Source organism: Mobula hypostoma, chromosome X2 (assembly GCF_963921235.1).
Source record: "Mobula hypostoma chromosome X2, sMobHyp1.1, whole genome shotgun sequence".
NCBI classification, from domain to species: Eukaryota; Metazoa; Chordata; class Chondrichthyes; order Myliobatiformes; family Myliobatidae; genus Mobula; species Mobula hypostoma.
Window position 1 is genome coordinate 9,297,615 of NC_086129.1, and position 23,947 is coordinate 9,321,561.

The window sequence follows — 23,947 nt, forward strand, 5'->3', positions numbered from 1 at the left end:
ATCAATGTAACCCTTCCCTCCTATATAGCCCTCCATTTTGCTATCTAAGAGTTTCATAAATGTCCCTAATGTATCTGCCTCAAGCAGCAACTCTTGCATTTAGTACTCTTACCTCTGTAAAAAACTTACCTCTGACATCCCCCTTATATTTTCCTCCAATTACCTTAAAGTTGTGCCCCCTTGTATATGCCCACACTGCCCTGGGAAAAAAATCTCTGGGTGTCTACCTATTACCCCTTATCATCTGAAATAGGTTTTTTGATTTTGTGTTTTGTATTCTGTGTTTTCACTCATTTTATTTTTGTTACCGATTGCACATTTTTTTTTTGCATGTGGGGTGGTTTGATGTTTTTCTTTGAATGGGCTGGTTCCATGGTTCTTTGTTTCATGACTGTCCAAGGGGAAGACAAATCTCAGGGTTGTATGCTGCATACGTACTTTGATAATAAATGGACTTTGAATCTTTGAATCATCTTGTGCACCTCTGACAAGGAGGGTAGTCTAGGAGTCTACTCCTTGAAATATTAGACAGTACAGCACTGTACAGACCCTTCGATCCACAATAATGTGCTGACCTTTTAACCTACTCCAAAGGCAATCTAACCCTTCTCTCCCACACAACCCTCCATTTTGCTTTCATCCATGTGCCTATTTAAGAGTCTCTTAAATGTCCCTAATGTATCTGCCTCTGTTACCACTCCTGGAATGCAGTAGACTGCAAGGTGATTTATTAGAGGTGTATGAAATCATGTGGGGCATAGACAGAGTGAACACCTACAGTCTTTTCCCCCCCCTCCCCCCTGCCCCATGGGAAGGGAGAGCAGAAACAAGAAGGTGTAGGTGTAAGGTGAGAGGGTAGAGATTTCAAAGGGACCTGATGGGTAACTACTTCACGCAGAGGGTGGTGTGGTGCAGTTTTCGAACAATCTATAAGAGAAGTCAAAGTCAGAGTAAAATTTATTATCAAGATACATATATGTCACGATATGCTACGTTGAGATACATTTTTGGCAGGCATATGCAGAAAAATAAAGAAATATGTTCAGATTTATGAAAAACGATACATAAAGATTTACAAGCAACCAATGTGCAAAAGAAGACAAATTGTGCAAATAAAAATAATAAATAACTAGGTAATTAATACTAAGGTGATACACAGTACGGTGCAAAAGTCTTAGGCACATATATACCAAAGACTTTTGCACAGTACTGTATTTGTCAATGTGGAGCAGAGAGCGAGTTTGTAAATCTAGCAGGAGCAAAGGATGTTGGGAATGGTGAGGGTGGAGCATCATGGGAGGGGTGTGGGAGAAGTGGCAGAGAATGAGTGCCAGGGGTGGGGGTGGTGTGGGTACACACACACCCTGCCCTGTGACACCAGGCAAGGTCATTTGATTCCAAACGATTGACTTATTAGTCATTACAGAATGTCTCTCTGGTGCTTCTCGCTCCCTCCCCTTTTCCCAAACATTTCTATTGTACCTTTTGTTCTACTGTGAACACCTGCAAGAAAATTAATCTCAGAATAGTGCACGGTGACATATAGTACTTTGATAATAAATTTACTTTGAACTCTCCACTGATGCTACCTGTCTGGTTGAGCATTTCCAGAATTTTCTGCTTCAAAGTGAAGAAGCTTTGTGACATAGTTTACCCATTCCTTTCTGTCTTATGAAATCCACCAACATATTCAACATGAAAATTAAAGCTGAAGAAAAATTCTCATTGGTGTTAAAGACAGTCAAGTAAACCTCCACAAAATACAGTTTCTATCCCACTGTTATCAGACTCGTGAATGGATCTCTTGTATGACAAAATGAACTCTTGACTTCACAATGAACCACGTTATGATCTTGCACTTTATTGTTTAACCTGCTCTTCATTTTCTCTGTAGCTTTTACACTTTATTCTGCATTGTTATTGTTTTACCTTGTTCTACCTCAATGCACGGTCTAATGTTCTGATCTTGTTGGATCCTGATTCTTTTGTGATCCAAAGGTTCTTCGGAAGTCTGAAATGAGGCATGAAACGTTGTTTGTATCTGCTTTATTAAATGTTCTAAGGACAGAAAACAAATAAGAGAGAGCTGAGAGAACAAAGAAAATATAAAGGAAAAAGCAGTCATGGTTGTCTCATTCTCAGGCTAGAGATAATAAAAATTCCAGAGATAACAAATAACCTATGAAACAGCCAGTTTCAAGTGGGTGATATCTGCTAGTGAAAAAAAGAAGTTTCTCAAAAGACACAGAAGCAGCTGTACCATAATTGCTGGAAAATTCATTGAACAATTACACGCATATAGGTACAAGCAAGCAAATGTTAAACTGCAGGAAAATAACAATTCTACACTCCAATCCAAAAATCTGTATGAACAAGCTTCTCACTGTATCTTTGTACATGTGACAATAACAAACCAATTCCAACATTCTTTCACTGAGCTACTAAATTTGAAAATTAATTTTTCACAGAGACACAAGAGACTAGCAAAGTAACCTGAGGCAAAAGCAAGCTAACGACTGGAAGATCTCCATGGGTCAGGCCGCATCTGTGGAGGTCAAGGGATAATCAGCATTTTGGGTTGCATCAGAACTTATTGGTTTAATAGCTTCTCATAACTCCTCTGAGGAAGAAAAATTATAATCAATTGGATACTATATTTTAGCCAAAAGTTATGAATTCTTTTTTTATTATGACAATTATAATATTATAATTAGCTCAGATAAAATGATTCCAGCTTGGTTATTTCATTTTCAATTAAAAGTCTTGAAATGTTTCCAATGATTGCTTTTCATCCATTGCTGATCAGATTTGATTCCACAATAAGTGCAATTTCTCATTAGCCATCAGAATTCAGGAAATAAAAATATTCTCAGCTTTTATTCAGAGAGAAGCAACTGAAAGATGTGTGTGTTCACTTGAGAAATTAGAATATTTATCTAGCAGCGTCGTTTGAATGGGTTGTTAAATAGGTGCAGACCAGTCACAATGGATAAAAGATTGTGCTGACGAGAAGGGTAATTCATTGTGTGGTCAGTCATGAGCAAACAGCCACCATTTCCATAGTTCCATATCCTCTGTAATAGAATAGAACAACAATTTTCTGCACTTTTTGCCACTTCCCATTAACTTACAGCTTTGACATTCATGACCCAATTCTCTACAGTCAAGTGCCTTTCAATGAATGCTGCGCATGCTGAACAGTTTGATCACTTTTGGATGTACGTGGAGAGCATACTGACGAGTTGCATCACTGCCTGGTATAGAAGCTCTGGTGTACAGGACCGGATAAAGCTGCAGAGGCCTGCAAACTCATCCAACTCCACCATGGACACAAGCCTCCTCACCATTAAGAACATCTTCAAGATGGCGGCACCTAACATTCATCATGTGAACCACTACAGTAGCACAAGAAACTCTGCAGATGTGGGAAATCCAAAGCAACATAAAGTACACAACATGCTGGAGGAACTCAGCAAATCAGCCGGTATCCATGGAAATGAGCAAGCAGTCAACGTTTCAGGCTATCCCAAGAATTGTCAAATTGAGATGAGTGTAATGAGTACAAGTATGGTTAGGTATAGGGACAATGAAAACTTGCAGCAGCATCACAGGCACCAGAGTGCAGACAATGCACAGAACATAAACTATCTATACAGTAAATTATACACAACAGTGAAGAAAAAGAAAAGGATTGCAAAAAGCTGCAGACTCAGTCAGCTCCATCATGGACACGAGCCTCCCTACCATCAAGGACATCTTCAGGAGACAGATCCTCGAGAAGATGACGCTTATCATTGAGAACCTTCACCCTCTTCTTGCAATTAGCATCAGGGAGGAGGTTACAGGAGCCTGAAGACCCACACTCAACAACATAGGAAGAGCATCAGATTTCTCGATGGTCGTTGAACACATGAACATAGCCTTGTTATTTCTTTTTCTTTGTAATTGATAGTACTTTTATGCCTTTGCAGTGTACAGCTGCTGCAATACAACCAATTTCATGTCATATGTCAGTGATAATAAACCTGCTTCTGATCCTGATATAAAGTGGGCAGGTATTTGGGTCATAAGTTAGGCCCTGACACTACAGCCTAACTTTTCTTACTGTATTCTTTAATTTCTGCAGGCTTCATTGCAATAGGAACAAGCTTGTTCTCATAGAACAGTACAGCACAATGCAGTCCCTTATGCTGACCAATACAAACCAATTCCATGATTAATCTAGACCTTTTCTCTGACATAACCCTTAACCCTCCATTTCTCTTACATCCACATGCCGATCCAAAGTGTCTTTTAAAAGCTAAAGTTCAAAGTAAATGTATTATTAAAGTATGTATATGTCACCAAACAGTACCCTAAGATACTTGGAGGCGGATGATAAAAACAGGCCAAAGTCAGCATGGTTTTCTCAAGGGAAAATCTCATCTGACAAACTTGTTGGAATTTTTTGAGGAAATAACAGGTGGGATAGACAAAGGAGAGTCAGTGGATGTTGTTCATTTGGATCTTCAGAAGACCTTTGACAAGGTACCGCACAACATGCTAAGAGCCCATGATCTTTCAAGAAAGGTACTAGCATGGATAGAAGATTGGCTGACTGGCAGGAGAAAAAGAAGGGGAATAAAGGGGGACTTTTCTGATTGGTTGCTGGTGGCTAGTAGTTTGACACAGGGGTCTGTATTGGGACCACTTCTTTTTATATTATATGTCAATGATATGCATTTAGTTTTCGGACTTACGTGAAGATCTGATCACGTTTTAGGTCATACTTCTGTGGAAATAAGAAAAAAATTCTACATGGTTCACAGACTTTCTAGCACCACTGTAGCTGTGGAGGCCAAGTCATTGGGTATATTTAGGGTGGAGATGGATAGGTTCTTGACTAGTAAGGGTATCAAAGGTTACAGGGAAAAGGCAGGAGAGTGGGGTTGAGAAGGATCATAAATGAGCCATGATGAATGGTGGAGCAGTCTCGATGGGCTGAATAGTCTAATTCTGCTCCTATGTCTTATGGTCTTATGAAGATCCAGTTTGTTGCAAGCATAACTGGAAAGTGAAGACATACAGCAGAATTTATGAGAAACTAAAAATATCCTTATTGTATTAGCCTCTAACAACACCCCTGGCAGTATTTGTATTTACCTTGTATTTCATAAACACAAGAGATTCTGCAGAGTTTGGAAATCTTGAACAACACACACAGAATGCTTGAGGAACTCAGCAGGTCAGGCATCTATGGAGTGGAATAAACAGTTGACGTTTTCATCAGAGAAGGGTAAAGGAGGTCTCAAGTACTCTTGGACATTTAGAATGACTTGCATTTGAAAGCTTCACTGCACTGTAGCTGTACAAATAAATATTACAGTGGGGAGACATATATTTTCTATAGCTGAATGTGTTATCTGTTTTAGTCTGTTGATTAGCATATTCATGAGTGATTGTCCTGGTGTTTGCTGCTGGCTTTTCTCATACATCATTGCATCTACGGCTTGTCCAATGAATTAATGCTTGTTTTGGTTTTTCTACACTGTGTAGTTGCTTGACATTCACTCATGTGAGCAAGAACATTTGAAGGAAACAGCTTAGACCCCCCCCACCCCCATTGTACAAAACAATGAGTGTGCTACTCTCTGTGGCCACTTTATTAGGTACATCTGTACACCTGCTCGTTAATGCAAATATCTCATCAGCCAATCATGTGGAGCAGCTCAATGCATAAAATCATGCAGACATGGTCAAGAAGTTCAGTTGTTGTTCAGACCAAACATCAGATTGGGGAAGAACTTAGATCACTTGATCTAAGTGATTTTGACCGTTGGAGTTTTTGTTGGTGCCAGACAGGGTGGCTTGAGTATCTCAGAAACTGCTGCTCTCCTGGGATTTTCACATACAACAGTTTCTAGAGAATGGTGCAACAAACAAAAACAAAACGCCCAGTGAGCATCAGTTCTGTGGGCAAAAAAGCCTTGATAATGAGAGAGGTCAGAGGAGAATGGCCAGACTGGTTCAAGCTGACAGGAAGGTGACAGTAACTCAAATAGCCACGCATTACAACAGAACAGCATCCCTGACTGCACAACACATCAAACTTTGAAAGAGATAGGCTACAGTAGCACAAGACCACGAACGTGCATCCAGTGTCCATTTTATTAGGTACAGGAGGTGCCTTATAATGTGGCCACTGAGTGTAGATTATGTACCTGAAGTTCATTCAATTTGCACAGAAGTGAACGTAATAGAACAGTGCTGAAAGTATTGACTATGAAAGTAAAGAAGGAAAAAAACATTGCATGGTTTATTCTTGTAAATGTATTTTTGTTAAGAATAAATTTACTTTGATCAAAAAAAATTGCATGAAAATGCTTTCAACTCTGGCCTTGGTTGCCAGATGCAATTTACAGCAAAACAACACTAGTGTGCAGAATATATGGTCATTGGAGCTGAATTCAGTTCCTAGTTCCATTATTGAGAGCTATTGGCTTCATTAGGACATCCATCATATTCAAAATATAAACATTGCGTTTTAATGAAATGTTTGTTGAATTTCAGAAATCCAATTTAGAGCAGCAGAAGACTTGGCGGTATTGTTGAAGTTCCACACGAAGATACTGTCTATCAGTTACATCTTATTTCTATTCAATGTGTGTAAGTGATTTGATAAGACCAATTCAACCCAATTGTTTATTCCCACAAAGCTGTGTGATGTTTAATGTCTGCTTTGTTTTAATACAGTACTCTAGCTTCTTGAAATATGCTTTTCATCAACCCACAAGTCAGAGATTGATTTGATCAGGCACTAAGTGAGAGTGGGTAGTCATTCTACCAGGAACATTCCAGAGATTTAATAAGGCAACAAACAAGGGATTCTGATTTTGTTTTCTGATTTATAGAATTCTTACTAGTGTGTATCAATCGAGAGTTAACCCTTCTCCCACCTTCCTATCTTTAAATATTGTATTTAGTTCAAGCTTATTGTCATTCAACCATATATATATACAGTACTGTGTAAAAGTCTTGAGTATATATATATATATCTATATCTAGGGTGCCTAAGACTTTTGCACAGTACTGTAGTTATCTTATGTATTGCACTGTACTGCTGTTGCTGCACATACAGTCATGATATTTACAGTACTGTCTGTGAGTGAAGATAAACCTGATTCTGATATGAGTCACTATTGCGGACTGAGAGTGGGAAGGGGGCAGGGAGAGGGGAATCATGGTTGAGAAATGGAGAATGGAAAGGGGAGGGAGCGGGAAGCACCACAGAGACATTCTGTAATGATCAATAAACCAATTGTTTGGAATCAAATGACCTTGCCTGGTGTCTCAGGGCTGGGTGTGTCTGCACCCGTGCCTTCCCCATTCCATCCCTGGAACTCCTTCTCTGGGTTCTGTCCCACATCCCTCCCATGGCTCTCCACCATCGCCATTCCCAAAACCCTTTCCTCCTGCCAGATTTACAAACTCGCTCTCCTATCCACATTGACAAATACAGAACTTTGCAAATGTCTTAGGGGCACCCTAGCTATATATAGAATAGTTTTGCACAGTACTGTATACAATTAAACAAAGGCAAGGTGGAAAACACAGTACACACAGCACATATAGTTATGATAGCACATACATTCACAAAGTAATATTAGCATAAATCCCTCAGTGATGTGGCCTGAAGAGTGACAGGCTGACATAAATTGAGAGGTGCGTTTTATGTAAGACAGTTATAAAGTCAAGTAAAGGACATGTGCATTTTTTCCAGAATGGGGTTGAGTGGAATAATAAATCAGCCTTGATCGGATGCGTGACAGACTTGATGGGATGAATGGCCTGATTCTGCTCCTATGTCTTATGATCTTATGGTCTTGTTAGTGACTGAGGCAGGAGGAACTATTGATGCCAAAAGATCAAGGGAACAAAGCATAAAGTGCAGAGAAAACAAGTGACAGAGAATAAATCTCCACCTCTCTATTCAAAAATATTTGTTTTACAAAGTAATCTATGGTCCAATTTACAATATGCAATATTTCTAATTATTTAATAATAGATTATTTTTACCACATGTGTATACATAGCCACCAATCATAACGAGCAAACCCCTCCACCCACCATTGAAGATATCTTCAAGAGGTGCTGCCGAAAGAAGACAGCATTCATTACTAAGAGTCCTCTCCATCCGGGACAGGCGCTCTTCTTCTTAGTGCCGTTGGAGAGGACACACAGGATTAGATTAGATTATAAGGACACACAGTCCTCTTTTATTGTCATTTAGTAATGCATGCATTAAGAAATGATACAATATTCCTCCGGTGTGATATCACAAAATACAGGACAGACCAAGACTGAAAAAACTAACAAAACCACATAATTATAACATATAGTTACAACAGTGCAACAATACCATAACTAGATGAAGAACAGTCCATGGCACAGTAAAAGAGTTCAAAGTTTCTCGAAAGTCCCACATCTCGAAAGTCTGAAAACTTCGAGCCTCCGATCAGCCCTCTGACACCTAGTACCAAGCACCATCTCTATCTGAACAATACGACCTCAGTCTCGGTCGCCAGCAGCAGGCAAAGCCGGGGATTTTGGGGCCTTCCCTCTGGGAGATTCTTGATCGCACGGAAACAGCGGCAGCTAACTGGCGTTTCAGAAATTTCTCAAGATGTTCCTCTGTGCTTTCATATCTGTCTCCATCAAATCAGGAGCCTGACACAACAGATGACTCACCTTCAATGGTTCAGGAATAGCTTCTTCCTCACTGCCATCAGATTTCTAAACAGTCCGTGAACACTGCCTTGTTATTCTTTTTTCTGCACTATTTACCAATTTTTGTAATTTATTATAATTTTATGTCTTTGTACTGTACAGCTGCTGCACAATAACAAATTCCACGTTATTCAAGTCAGTGGCAGCAAATCTGATTCTGATTTTGATTCACTTGGCGTTGGAAGTATGGAGACACTTGCCCCCAGCACATCCTCAGAATGTGACGGTTGTTGATGCAAACTATGCATTTCACTGTGTGTTTCCATGTACACGTGACAAATAAAACTATTCTTTAATCTTTACTAACTCATAATCCATGTTCAATATCAGTCCAGGACAAGGTTACTATCTTATTTCTTTGGAGTATCAGCGACATAATCATGAAGTTTTTAAAACTGTAGTTGAGATAAAAACATCTTTTTCCAGTGAGGTTGGGTAGGGCTACAACTAGGGGTCATGTGCTAAGAGTGAAAGCTTAAGTGGAACATGAGCAGAAACTTCTTCACTCAGAGGGTTGTGAGACTGTGGTGTGAGCTGCCGGTGCAAGTGGTACATGCAAGCTCGATTTCAACATTGAAGAGAAGTTTGGATAGGGACATGGATAATAGGGGTATGGAGGGCTATGGTCCCAGTGCAAGTCGATGGGAGTAGGCAGTTTAAATGGCTCAGCATGGACTAGATGGGCTGAAAGGCCTGTTTCTGTGCTGTAGTTTTCTATGACTCTGTGCCTTTAGTGTTCTGAAATGATGAAGCTTTATTATATGCTGTCTCTGACCAAATAGAGGAGTAGAAGTTTATTCTATGTCACTTATTTTCTCTGCATTTCAAGATTCAAGTTTGTTTATTGTCAATCTTCAGTACTCGAGAGTAAAGGAGGATAAAATTATTGTTACTCTAGATCTGCTGCAGCAAAAGAACTGCTTACTCTGTCAGTCCCCTTCAGAATCATAATCAGGTTTATTATCACCATCTGATATGATGTGAAATTTGTTGCTTTGTAAAAAAAGCACTTCAAGTTTGGATGATAATGTTCATTAACACTGCCTTTGGGACATTCATTCCATCAAGATATAAGATTCATTCTCCATCCATTAATAACCAATAAGCACAAAATTTTGTTCAAGATTAAATGCATGATTCAGGATTGTTGATTCTCGTCCTTCAGAGCATGAGTGTAAAATAGAATGAAATGATTGTTACAGCAAATCTGATAGAGCATGAAAACAACACAATAAAAATAAAAATATAGAAGCAATCTTATAAAACACAATGTACTAGTAACTGCTAAGTGTGGCCATATATGCTTAAGATTACATAACTTATGCAGTATATGGACTGATTGTATATACCTACAGTGATGCTAGGTGCAGGAGTGTAGTAAATGAACATAAGGTAATAACGTGGCTAAAGTGGATGTCGTGGTAGTGAGGGATTTTATGTCTTGTTCCTCTGTTTTTTTTACATCAATAATTCTTCCTGCCTCAGTCACAAATGCAGAATGGGGTGTTAGATTTGACCTCAGAATTTTAGTGGTGTTTTTGTTTCTGACTGCAAGCAGTGGCCCGGCTGGTGATGCAGATAGTGAGGAGCAAGGCAAAATGAAGTGGGGCTTGGCAGTGATAAAACTGTTTGGATAAAATAGCCTGCAGACAAGTATGAATAAGGGAAGCATTGGAGGGAGTCAGTGCAGATAATGCACCTTTATTAAGAAGTAACGGAAGGAGAGGAGAAAAGTAGAAAAGAATATTAAGTATTGCAAAACATGATATTTAAGGGTTTTTTTTAATTATCTGTCATTTCCAATTGAATGAGCCAACTTTTCAAAGTACTTCTGTCAGAGCTTTGTCTTGATCTAAGTTATTCAATATTAAATAATCCGAATCAGTATAAACTGACAGCTCTTACTTTGCAAAGCTTGACATGGATATTTACTGAGAGAATACAAAGACAATTGTTGAACTGAGATACCTGATGCTCTTCTGTGCAAAGTGTACAATTACAATGTATTTGCATTGTTTGAAAAATCAGAGTTTTTGATCATTTTGCACAATTTAAAAAATAACCACTCTTAGAATAGGGCGACACACACAAAATGCTGGAGGAAATGGTGACATGATTCGTGATGAAGGGTCTCAGCCTGAAATGTCAACTGCTTATTCCCCTCCATAGACATTTCCTGACCTGCTGGGTTCCTCTAGCATTTTGTGGGTGTTGCTGAAGATTTCCAGCATCTGCAGAATTTCTTGTGTTTGGGAAAGTATTGGACAGAACAGATAGAAAACAAAGTTTTGGGAGGTTATGTGCTCCTTTTATAGCATTTGTGTACTCCCATCACAGAGACACAAGGTTCTCACTGCCTTTCAATGCATGTCAAGTCAAGTCAAGCTTATTGTCATGTGCATAAATATGGACTGGTATGGGTACAATATAAAATATGCTTGCAGTAACATCACAGGAACATATAGCTTCAGACAAAACAATAAAAAACTTAAATTTTACAAGACAGTGAAGAGAGAAAAAAAGACTAGGCAAAAACATTAGTGCAAAAATAAAACCACAATCAGAGACATGTCAACGGTAATTCAAGTGATCCTTTCCAAACGCTTTTCCTCTATTTAGTGCAGAGATTGCCACATTTGACTTGGAGTACTGTGGGCAGTTTTGGTCTCCTTATTTAAGAAAGGATGTGCTGACGTTGGAGAGGGTACAGAGAAGATTCACTGGAATGATTCCGGGAATGAGAGGGTTAACATATGAGGAACGTTTGTCCGCTCGTGGACTGTATTCCTTGGAGTTTAGAAGAATGAGGGGAGACCTCATAGAAACATTTTGAATATTGAAAGGCATGGACAGAGTGGATGTGGCAAAGTTGTTTCCCATGATGGGGGAGTCTAGTACAAGAGGGCATGACTTAAGGATTGAAGGGCGCCCATTCAGAACAGAAATGCGAAGAAATTTTTTTAGTCAGAGGGTGGTGAATCTATGGAATTTGTTCCACAGGTGGCAGTGGAGGCCAAGTCATTGGGTGTATTTAAGGCAGAGATAGATAGGTATCTGAGTAGCCAGGGCATCAAAGGTTATGGTGAGAAGACGGGGGAGTGGGACTAAATGGGAGAATGGATCAGCTCATGATAAAATGGCGGAGCAGACTCGATGGGCCGAATGGCCGACTTCTGCTCCTTTGTGTTATGGTCTTATGGTCTAATTCAATGGGGGTGTTACACTTTTTCAAGGAAGCTTTGGGAACCTCTTTTTTAAAGTGTGAAATAGAGTGTCTTCCTTTGGTGTGTGGTGTCATACACATGTTTTATCCATTGAACCAACTAGATAGATCCAAGGGATTTAATCTAATCCAACTCCATGACTTTTGTCCAATGAGTTTGTTTGCAAAGTATTCATTAACAAGGACAGGAGGTCCAGCCATGGAAGGGCCCATTGAGAGTAAACTTTAGGGGTTGGGGATTGAGGATTGAGGGAGGAGAAGAAGGTTAGGACGTGGAATGTGGTGAAACATCATCACTTCTCAGCAAAAGGTTCTCAGCAAAGCTCAGACAGCAGTAAATTTGCATATCTTTTGGGCGTAATGCAGGTGTTAACCCTTCCCGAGAAAACCTTTCTAAACTCTGTCCGGAGAACTTTGTGTTAAGTAGGTTAGGACTATATTCACCAGAGCTCTGGAGATGAGGGGAGATTTGATAGAGGTATACAAAATTATGAGAGGTATAGATAGGGTAAATGCATGCAGGATTTTTTTTCCTCAGGTTGGATGAGACCAGAACTAGAGGTCATAGTTTCGGGTGAAATCTCTGTATTCACAGGGATACAGAGGAAATTCCTTCACTCAGAGAGTGGTGTGAGTTTGGAACAAGAATACAGGTCTTTCTTATCAAATTTGATACAAATATAAATATATAGGATTTAGATATCCTGACCGACACTCCAGTTCAGAAGATGACAATAATAAACCTTTTTGACAACCACCATGAAACCTAAGAACATAGAACATAGAACATAGAATAGTACAGCACAGTACAGGCCCTTCATCCCACAATGTTGTGCCGACCCTTAAACCCTGCCCCCCCCATATAACCCCCCACCTTAAATTCCTCCATACACCTGTCTAGTAGTCTCTTAAACTTCACGAGTGTATCTGCCTCCACCACTGACTCAGGCAGTGCATTCCACGCACCAACCACTCTCTGAGTGAAAAACCTTCCTCTAATATCCCCCTTGAACTTCCCACCCCTTACCTTAAAGCCATGTCCTCTTGTATTGAGCAGTGGTGCCCTGGGGAAGAGGCACTGGCTGTCCACTCTATCTATTCCTCTTATTATCTTGTACACCTCTATCATGTCTCCTCTCATCCTCCTTCTCTCCAAAGAGTAAAGCCCTAGCTCCCTTAATCTCTGATCATAATGCATACTTTCTAAACCAGGCAGCATCCTGGTAAATCTCCTCTGTATCCTTTCCAATGCTTCCACATCCTTCCTATAGTGAGGCGACCAGAAGAAGAAGACGAGATTGAAACGAACTCCCAGCAGAAGTGGTAAATGCAGGTTCAGTTATAGTCATAGAGTCGTAGGATACTACAACACAAAAACAGGACCTTTGGCCCATCTAGTCCATGCCAAACCATTAATCTGCCCAGTTCCAATGACCTGCACCTAGAACATAGCTCTCCATTTCCCTCCCATCCATGTAACATTTAAGAGAAGTTTGTATAGGTCCATGAATGAGAGCGGTATGGAGGTCTATAATCAATGTGCAGGCAGATGACCAGGTCAGGATGGACGAGAAGGTGTATTTCCATTCAGGAGTTTCCTATGATTCTCTATGATTCTAAATGCCTATTTCCATATCCCTATCTTTCATCAGCAAGAATAAGTAAATTGATGTTTTCATACAAACCTCACGTTCAGCTTTCAACTTTGAAATCCTAGGCCTTGCTTTTTGCTTCAAATGATACTTTTTTCTCTTTGGTTTGACACCAACTGCTGACAGGTAAATGGGTAGCTTTGAAATGTAAAGATGGGGAAAATTACAGAAGCAAAGAACATAGCCATTACTGGCAGGTATTAATGTGTCACCTAAGTGTGCACGCTTTTGGAAGATAAAGTGAAATAAGATTTAGCACCTAGACTTGTATCCAGAGAGCTGAACTGTTAACGTGAGAAATGGGTTTCAAACACTTGTTGGCAATTGTGAAATGTAACTTTGCAATGAAATATATCTAAATAAATAAAAGTTGATATTAAGAATGTTTTATTTGTTTTATTTATCAAGAATGTTAGGGTGGCAGGGTGGAGATACGCGTCTCTACCAAAGTGGGTATAAGTTGTTCCTTCCCTCCGCTAGCCTGCAGGTCATGCTTGGGCAAGGTATAACATCTTTCAACCCCCCCCCCACCCAATCAGGGTCACGTGAAGCCATGGGAGTAGGTGCTGATGGTCGTGTGCGCAGTTGGTGCATGTCGCAAGTCCTGGTTATGCAACTACTGACGCCAGGCAGACAATCTTTGAAGAGTATTGATAATGGCTGGGGTCACCTGTCTTGTAAAGACACTGCGCAGAGGAAGGCAATGGCAAACCACTTCTGTAGAAAAATTTGCCCAGAACAATCATGGTAGTAGAAAGACCATGATCGCCCACGTCATCTGACACAGCACGTAATGATGATGATGATCAAGAACGTAAGTGTCACACTGGCAAATTGTCAGAAAAGCCCATCTCATTCACTTGCATCTTCTGGGGAAGGAGATTTCCTGTTCTTATGCAGTTTGACTTACATATAGCACAGCTCCATCATTATCATTGACTTTTCATCTACCACAGAAAAGGACCAGCAAGTCTTCAATTCAAGAAACATTGAGGGATCGAAAATAAAAGGTGGCCACAGTCCCTGAGTAAAGTAAGCCAAACAGTGCCTGTACAAACTGAGCTGAGAACACAGGGTGTAGATTAGGGGATCACTTCATCAAGACTCGTCATAGATTGGGGGACCCCAACTTAGATTAGAGGATCATTTCGTCAAACATCTTTGCTCCATCCACCATGTTCTGCCTCCCATACTGGTTACCATCTCTTCATCTTCCCATTACCTTCCCCTGCTTCTCCTCCTCTTGGCCTTTCTCTCTGGTCCACTGTGCTCTCCTATCAGATTCCTTCTTTGTCAACCCTTTACCTTTTCCACCTATCTCCTCCCAGCTGCTTATTTCATCCCCTCCTCCTCCACTCACCCACCTTCCCCCTCACCTGCCTTCACCAATCACATTCCAGCTTGTACTCCTTCCCCTCCCCCCATCTTCTTATTCTGGCTTCTGCCCCCTTCCTTTCCAGTCCTGATGAGGGAAGAAACTAATACCATTGCCCTAAATAAAGGCAAATAACCAGTTCATCAAGGAAGAATGAATAACTTGTGCAAGATTTAGAAAGGTTTTCCTATGAAAAGATTTTTATTCATTAAGTAAGTGAATATTATATTTTGTTTGTGCTTGACACAGATCCAGAACAAAGTAACATTTATTATCACAGTATTTATTATCAAAGACCTTGATTCCATCGGATGTCCCCAGATTATGAATCTTTCCAACTCCATTCCTGGCCCCAACGGCTCTGACACCTCTGAACCAGTGACGCTATCAACTCCAATAATCCTGTGCGGATCCAGAACCCAGGTTCCACCACCATCAATGTCGGTTACTACAACCTCAGTTACCTTCAAACTGTTAATTGCACAATCTCTAGCTCTGGCTTCAGCCTGGACCTTGACCACTAGCACCTCGAGGCCAAGGCATTACACGCTGCTGCTGGACCCCATAAAACAGAAGAAGAAAACGAGTTTGAAATGAACTCCCAGCAGAGGATGGAGACTCTGAGCCTCCATCTTCTTCCCACTCACCTTCCTTGAACACCTCTGACCTTCCTCTCCCCTCTGACACCACCAAACCTCTTCCCTCCTCTGAGGCCAGCTCTCATCCACACCAGGCTTCACTCTTCCCTCTGACCTTCCCCTCTCTGAGGCAGAACCTTCTGTCTTCAGTAAGGGCTTCACCTTTGTCCCCCTGCACTCACACCTCAGTAAGTTTGACACCCGCCACAATGTTGAGCTCTTCTTCCATCGCCTCCGTCTCCAAGCACTATTCTTTGACAAGGATTCCATACCCCTTTTCCTGTCTTCAGCCTTCCTCTTCTTCTTGGACTCTCTGCTCTGGCTCTTTGCCTGCTCTGGATCTTTTCATTTTGAATTGCCGACAGGACGTCAACCATCTTGATTTCAACATTCCTGTCTCCTCCTCAATCATCAGCTCAACTTTGAATTCTCATCTAGCTTGGAACCCTGTTCTCGTCTCAGTCTCGTATTGTATCTTGATTCTACTCCTGATACTCCAGCCCTTGGGTCTTAAGCATCCTCACCTAGGTCTCTTGTCACACATACCTACCCCTCAAAGAGGACCCCACTCCTCAGCATCAGAATACTGTCTCTGACACCATCACTGACCTTATCCACTCTGGAGAACTCCCATCCATTGGCACCAAACTCATAGTTCCCCTGCCCCGCACTGCTCACTTCTACCTCCTACCCAAGATCCACAAACCGGTCTGTCCAGGTGGGCTTATCATCCCTGCTTGCTTCTACCCTGCTGAACTCATGTCCTCAGTACCTCGATTCCATTCTATCCCCCATGGTTCAGTCCCCCAGCTACATCCACAACACTTTTCATGCCCTTGATCTTCTCAGTAACTGTTAATTCCCTGGCCCTGACTGCCTCATTTTCACCATGGATGCCCAGTCCCTATACATTTCTATCCCCCATCAGTAAGGCCTCAAAGCTCTCTGCTTCTTCCTTGGCAAAAGAACCAACCAATTCCCCTCCACCACCACCCTCCTCTATCTGGCAGAACTGGTCCTCACCCTTAACAATTTTTCCTCCGGCTCCTCCCACTTCCTCTAAACTCAAGAGGTAGCCATGGGCACTTGCATGGGCCCCAGCTAGGCCTGCCTCTTCATTGATTCTGTAGAATAGTCTATGTTCAAAGCCTTCACTGGTTATACTTCACAACTCTTCCTCCACTACATTGATCATTGCTTTGGCACAGCTTCATTCACCCTTGCTGAGCTTGTTAATTTCATCAACTTTGCCTCCAACGTCAACACGCTCCTTAAATTCATTTAGTTCATTTCTGACACCTCTCTCTCCTTTGTCGATCTCTCTGTCTCCACCACCGGAGACAAACTGTCTACCGACATCTTATGTACATGTAATGCCCTGGTTAAGATTTCTACTGTTATGCTGTGAGGTATTTTTATTTTAGCAGTTTTCTGAAAAAGCAGTGTGTCCTGTTAGTAAGAATGTTTTGGCTTTAGCTAATAATAAGGAGCCATGTTGTCCAACTTGGAAAGTTATGTCAGCCAAGCAGGATTGGCTGGGTACATGTTATAACTCAGATTTCTGAAGGTCAGTAGTCTGGTTTGGGGTCTTTTGGCGGGAGCTGTGGAGCAAAGGACAAGGGAAGATGCCATTGAATGCTATTTGAAGGAGAGTCCCTGTTTTAAGAAGTGCTTTATGCAGACAAATGGTTTAAAAGACAAAGTGTCCACACTCCTGAGTTACCCGGTTCATTCGAGATGGTCTTCAAGGGAAATTCGGACTGTAGCTGGTGCCAAAGCACAAACCATGGGTTCAGCACATGAATACAGCGATACACCCGACTATTGTCATCTTAGGTCCTGGAGCACATGGTTTAACTATAATGGGCCCTTTTCTCTTTCTTTTCTTTTCCTGTTAACTATTGATAAAGTTGAAGATTGGTAAATATTTTTCTTTATAATTTTATGCTGGTGTACGATCCGTCATTTCTTAGCAACTGATAATTATGTGTGAGCAGTATTTACATAGCATTTGCTACAATCAATGGTCTTTAATTGGAACATCCAAACTTTCCTGTTTGGTTGAACCCAAAATCATACTGACCCTAGACATATATTGTTTATGAAGGGTGATCTTCTCACTGCCAAGTCGAGTGGCTGTTAGCAGATTTAGCTAACAAGCCCAGTTTGTATGTGATCCCTGGTGAGAGGGCTACATAAATTTACTGATTCCCACTGTTATCTTGACTTTATCTTTTCTCAGCCTCTCTCCTATAAAAATGCTGCTCCCTTTTCTCAGTCTCTTTGCCTCCGCCGCATCTATTCCCGGGATGTAGTTTTCCTTTTCAGGATATCAGAGATGTCCTTCCTTAAACCATGGGTTCTCCCTCCCTCTACTATTGATGCACTTTGCCGCATCACCTCCATTTCCTGTACATCAGCGCTCACCCCATCTTCCCGCTGCCATAATAGTGATAAAGTCCCTCCAGTCGTTACCTACCACCCCATCAGCTTCCATGTAAAACACATCATCCTCCACAACTTACATAATCTTCAAAGGGATTCTACCACTAAGGGACTCCACACCGCCCCCCCCCCACTTTCCGCAGGGATTGCTCCCTTCGTGATTCCCTTGTCCATTCGTCCTTCCCCACTAATCTCCCTCCCGGAGCTTATCCCTGCAAGCAGCCTAAATACTACACTTGCCCATACATCTCCTTCCTCACCTCCAAGCAGTCTTTCCAGGTGAGGCAACACTTTACGTGTGAGTCTGTTGTGTCCAGTGTTCCTGATGCAGCCTCCTCTCCATTGGTGAGTCCCCTCATAGATTGGGGGACCGCTTCGTGAGCACTTCCGCATCATCTGCCACAAGTGGGAGTCCTGGAGGCCAAACATTTTTAATTCTGATTCCCATTTCCGTTCCAACATGTTAATCCATGGCCTTCTCTTGTGCCAAGATGAGGCCACCCTCAGGGTGGGAGGAGCAACATTAGGGCAGCTTCCAAACTGATGCTATGAATATCAATTTCGCCATCCAATCAACAAATCCCTCCCCACCCCACTCCTCTACTCCTTTCACTTCTTCTCACCTGCCTTTTAGTTTCCCCTGGGTACCTTCCTCCTTCCCTTTCTCCTATTGTCCACTCTCTTCTCCTATCAGATTCCTTTTTCTCCAGCACTTGACCTTTCCCACCCACCTGGCTTCACCTATCACCTTCCAGCTAGCATCTTTCCCCCTCCCCCTTTTTCATTCTGGCATCTTCCCCCTTCCTTCTCATTCCTGAAGAAGGGTCCCAGCCCAAAATGTTGACGATTTACTCTTTTCCATAGGTGCTGCCTGACCGGCTGAGTTTCTCCAGCATTTTGTATATGTTGCTTTGGATTTCCAGCACCTGCAGACTTTCTCATGTTTGTGATTATCGAAGTTCATCTATGCTTGAGGTGGAGCTGGCTGAATTTTCAACACTCCACAGATTTTTCTGATCCTGTGTATTGGTGCCACCAGACCAGATGGTAGCTCAGCCAATTAGAATGCTCTTCTCCACTGTACACCTGTAGAAATGTGGCCGGACTTCGGTGATATCCAAATCTCCTCAGACTGCTAAAGAAGTACGGCCACTGGTGTACCTTCATCATAATTGCATCAAGATAGTGGGTCGAGGATAGATCCTCTGATATATTGATGTCCATATTTTCCACTGCTGACATCTCAATGAAATCTGCTGTGTGTTCTCCTGACTTCCCCTTCCTGAAGCCTACAATCAGTGGTTCCATTCTTGATTTGACCCCAAGCCCCACCCTGACCTCTTAGCTGAATTCTAACCTGACCCAACAGTAAGCCCTTGTCAGTAAACTACCTCTCCCTAATCCTAGGACCCAGGCTCAAGCAATACAAAAGCTTCTGAGGTTATGGATGATCTGACTTATGGAAATCTAACCAAACAGATTTTCCGTACATTTTTTCAAGAGCCTGTAATGATATCAACAAAATGTTTCATGGTATTCATTGATGAACATAATTGATTTAATTATGATTAGTGTGATTATTCAATGAGATTAGGAATTATAACAAATGTTTGTGAAGTGATATGGTATGGATTTCTATAGAAATCAGATGCTTCTCACTGATGGAAAAAATAAAAGATAAAATTAGCTTTATTTGTCACATATACATCGAAAAATTAAAATATGCAGGGTCAATAACCAACAAAGTCGGAGAATGTGCTGGAGTCAGCCTCAAGTACAAAAAGACAGGTCTGGTCCACGGGTTGAGATTCTAAATTGAAGAAAGGACAATTTTGATGGTATTAGAAAGGATCTGGCAAGTGTGGATTGGGACATGCTGTTTTCTGGTAAAGGTGTACTTGGAAAGGAGATTTTGAGAGCACAAAGCTTGTACATTCCTGGCAGAAGAGAACCTTGGTTTTCAAGAGAATTTGATTAAGAGACAAAGGAAGTTGCATAGCAGATATAGGCAAGTGGGAATAAGTGAGGTACTTATGGAGTACAAGAATTGCAAGAGAACACTTCAGGAATAAATGAGGAAGGTGAAAAGAGGAGGTTGCTCTAGCAGACAAGATGAAGGAGAATCCTAAGGGATTCCACAGATATGTTAAGAGCAAAAGGATTGCAAGGGACAAAATTCGTCCTCTGGAAGACCAGAATGGTAGTCCATGTGTGGAGCCAAAATAGATGGGGGAGATCTTAAATAAATTCTTTGCTTCTGTATTTACTCAGGAGATGGACACAGTGTCTATAGAGGTAAGGCAAAGTGGCATCAACTTCAAGGACCCTATACAGATCACAGAGGAAGAGGTGTTTGCTACCCTGAGGCAAAACAGGGTGGATAAATCCCTAGAGCCTGACAAGGTGTTCCTTTAGACCCTATGGGAGTCAAATGCAGAAATTGTCAGGGCCCTAGCAAAGATATTTAAAACACCCTTAGCGACAGGAGAGGTACCAGAGATAGCTAAAGTTGTCGTGCTGTTTAAAAAAAGTCTCTAAACAGAAACCAGGAAATTATAGGACAATGAGCCTAACATCAGTTGTGGGAAAGTTATTAGAAGATATTCTAGGGGACCAGATATATAAGTATTTGGATAGACATGGACTGATTAAGGATAGTCTGCATGATTTTCTGCATGGTAGGTCATGTCCAACCAAACTTATAGAATTTTTTGAGGAAGCTACCAGAAAAATGGACGAAAGCAAGGCAGTGGATGTTCTCTACAAGGACTTTTAGTAAGGCATTTGACAAGGACCTGCATGGGAGGCTGGTCAAGAAGGTTCAGTCACTCAGTATTCAGAATGAGGTAGTAAATTGGATTAGACATTGGTTTTGTGGGAGAAGCCAGAGAGTGGTAGTAGATGGTGGCCTCTCTGACTGGAGCCTCTGCCTGTGACTAGTGGAGTGCCACAGGATCGGTGCTGGGTCCGTTGTTGTTTGTCATCTGTATCAATGATCTGGATAATGTGGTTAACTGGATCAGCAAATTAGTAGATGACACCAAGTCTGGGGGTGTAGTGGACGATGAGGAAGACTATCATGGCTTGCAGAGGGATCTGCATCAGCTGGAAAAATGGGCTGAAAAATGGCAGATGGAGATTTTGCACTTCAGTAGGACCAGCCAGGGTAGGTCTCACACAGTGAATGGATGGGCACAGAGGAGTGTGGTAGGACAAAGGAATTTGGGAATTCAGGTCCTTAATTTATTGAAAGTGGCGTCACAGGCAGATAGGGCTGTAAAAAGTGTTTTTGGCACATTGGCCTTCAAAAATCAATGTACTGAGTACCAGGAAATGGGATGTTATGTTGAAGCTGTAGAAGATGTTGGCGAAGTATAATTTGGAGTATTGTGTGCAGTTTTGGTCACCTACCTGCAGGAAAGATGTAAACAAGGTTGAAAGAGTGCAGAGAAAATTTACAAGGATGTTGTTGGGTCTGGAGGACCTGAGTTATAAGGAAAGATTGAATAGGTTAGAATTGTATTCCTTAGAACGTAGAAGACTGAGAGGAGATTTGATAGAGGTATACAAAATTATGAGTATAGATTAGATAAATGCAAGCAAGCTTTTTCCACTGAGGTTGGGTGGGACTACAATCAGAGGTCATAGGTGAAGGATGAAAGGTGGGAACTTTAAGGGGAACATGACGGGAAACGTCTTCACTTAGAGGATGGTAAGAGTGTGGAACAAGCTGCCAGCGCAAGTGGTCCATGCAAACTCAATTTCAACATTTAAGATAAGTTTGGATAGGTACATGGATAGTAGGGATATGGAGGGCTATGGTCCATGTGCAAGTCAATGGGAGTAGGCAGTTTAAATGGTTTTGGCATGGACCGGATGGGCCAAGGGGCCTGTTACTGTGGTGTACATCTCTATGACTCTATAACTGTAAGTGTCGCCAGGCTTCTGGCTCCAACATAGCATGCCCAGAACTCACTAACCCTAACCCTAACTCTTTGGAATGTAGGAGGAATCTGGAGCACTCAGAAGAAACCCACATGGTCAGGGGGAGAACTTACAAACTCCTTACAGACACCGGCAGGAATTGAACTCAGATTGCTGGTGTTGTAAAACATTACCGTACATGGCTATCGGACATTCCTCGGGAACAGAACTTGTACTTAACCTGAGACACCGCCTTTATACGTCCATACAGGAGTAGCAGGGCAGAATGAATGAAGGACAGCTATATCCAACCTGTGAAAAGATAGCAGGAATAGGTGGGAATGAGAAGTCGCAGTTACAATCAGTTCAGGTATGATCTTACTGAGAGGCAGCGCAGGAATGAGGGGCAGTACCCACAGCAGAGTTCCATGTCACTTTTACTGGGCTATTTCTGAGATTCTGAACAGTTTCAACTTTACTCCAAAGTCTCAGAAAGTTTTGGCATGTAATTTTCTTAAGAGATACAGCAGGATAACAGGCCTTTCTGGCCCAACAAGCCCGCACTGCCCAATGACAAAATTAACCAACTAACTTGTACATCTTGGAATGTGGGAGACAACTGGAGCGCTTGAAGAAAACCCATGCGGTCATGGGAAGAAAGCAAAAATTTCTAACTGCTACTCTATCACCATAGAATACTTTTGCAGAGGCAGATTACTTAGATAATGCCACTTTCTGAAAATAGCTCACAGCTGTGGAGTGAAAATTAAAATAAAAAACTGCAGAATCTGGGAATCTGAAATGAGAACAGAGAATGCTGGAAACACTCAGCATCTGTGGAAAGAGAAACAATTTCTCATTTGAGGTTGAAGATCTGTTCTGCAGAGTTCTTCCAGCTTTTTCGGTTTTATTTCATAACTGTAGGACATTCCTCACAAACTGATTTACACAGTTATCTGGAGGCATACCACTGGAAATTAGCATCCTGCTCACTGAACTATTAGCATGCAATTCACAGATTTCCACTTAGCAAAGAGTCAAAGCACAGGAAGCTCACATACTGTTAATTCCTTACAAATGGTATGGATCCCCATTACACAGGCAACACGAGGCCATCTGATAACCTGACTACTTTTAAACCAGGTAGAAGACCGAGGATTGCAACCAATTCGACAGACAGCACAATCTTCAGGTCAGAAACAACTTTGTTGAAATAATTAGATGCTAAAGCTATGAAAGATATTGAATTAACAAATAAGCCACCCCAGATTTCTTGTAAGGAATTAAGGATGACCTAGAGGCTGCCATTGCAGAAAATCACAGACAGTGTGTGAGAATTCTCAAATGTAAAGAAGATTTTAAGGAGGATTTGAAATAGCCACTAATAGGCTAAATCTTGCTCAGGTCAAGAAAGCCAGATGACATAGAGCATAGAACATAGAACACTGCAGCAAAGGAACTGGCCCTCTAACCCATGATGTTGTGAGGCCACTGTGGTGCACGTTGCCTGGAACATTCCCAATGCCTTGTGGAATTTTCCATTAGTGACGTCATGTAGCACTCAAATAAAAAATTTCCCCAGGCGTTGAGATTTTGGAATTTTGGATAAGTGTGCTCACCCTATAATGAGTTGTGGGGATGCTGTGTTGGCACTGGAAAGCTTGGAGACATTTGCAGTCTGTCCATCACAACCCTCACTGATTTAATTCAAATGATTCATTTTACTCTAAGTTTCAATGTACATGTGACAAGTAAAGTGAATCTTTCAACTAAATAAAGCATCAAGTCTGTTTGAGTGCTTGATGACTTTCAATTCCTCCATGAGATCTCTTCTCCACATCCTCTGTTTCAGGAATGACATCACCAGCTTCGCCATTCCATCTACAGGACTAATGTCGTTCACTCTTGAATCATGTTCGTAAAC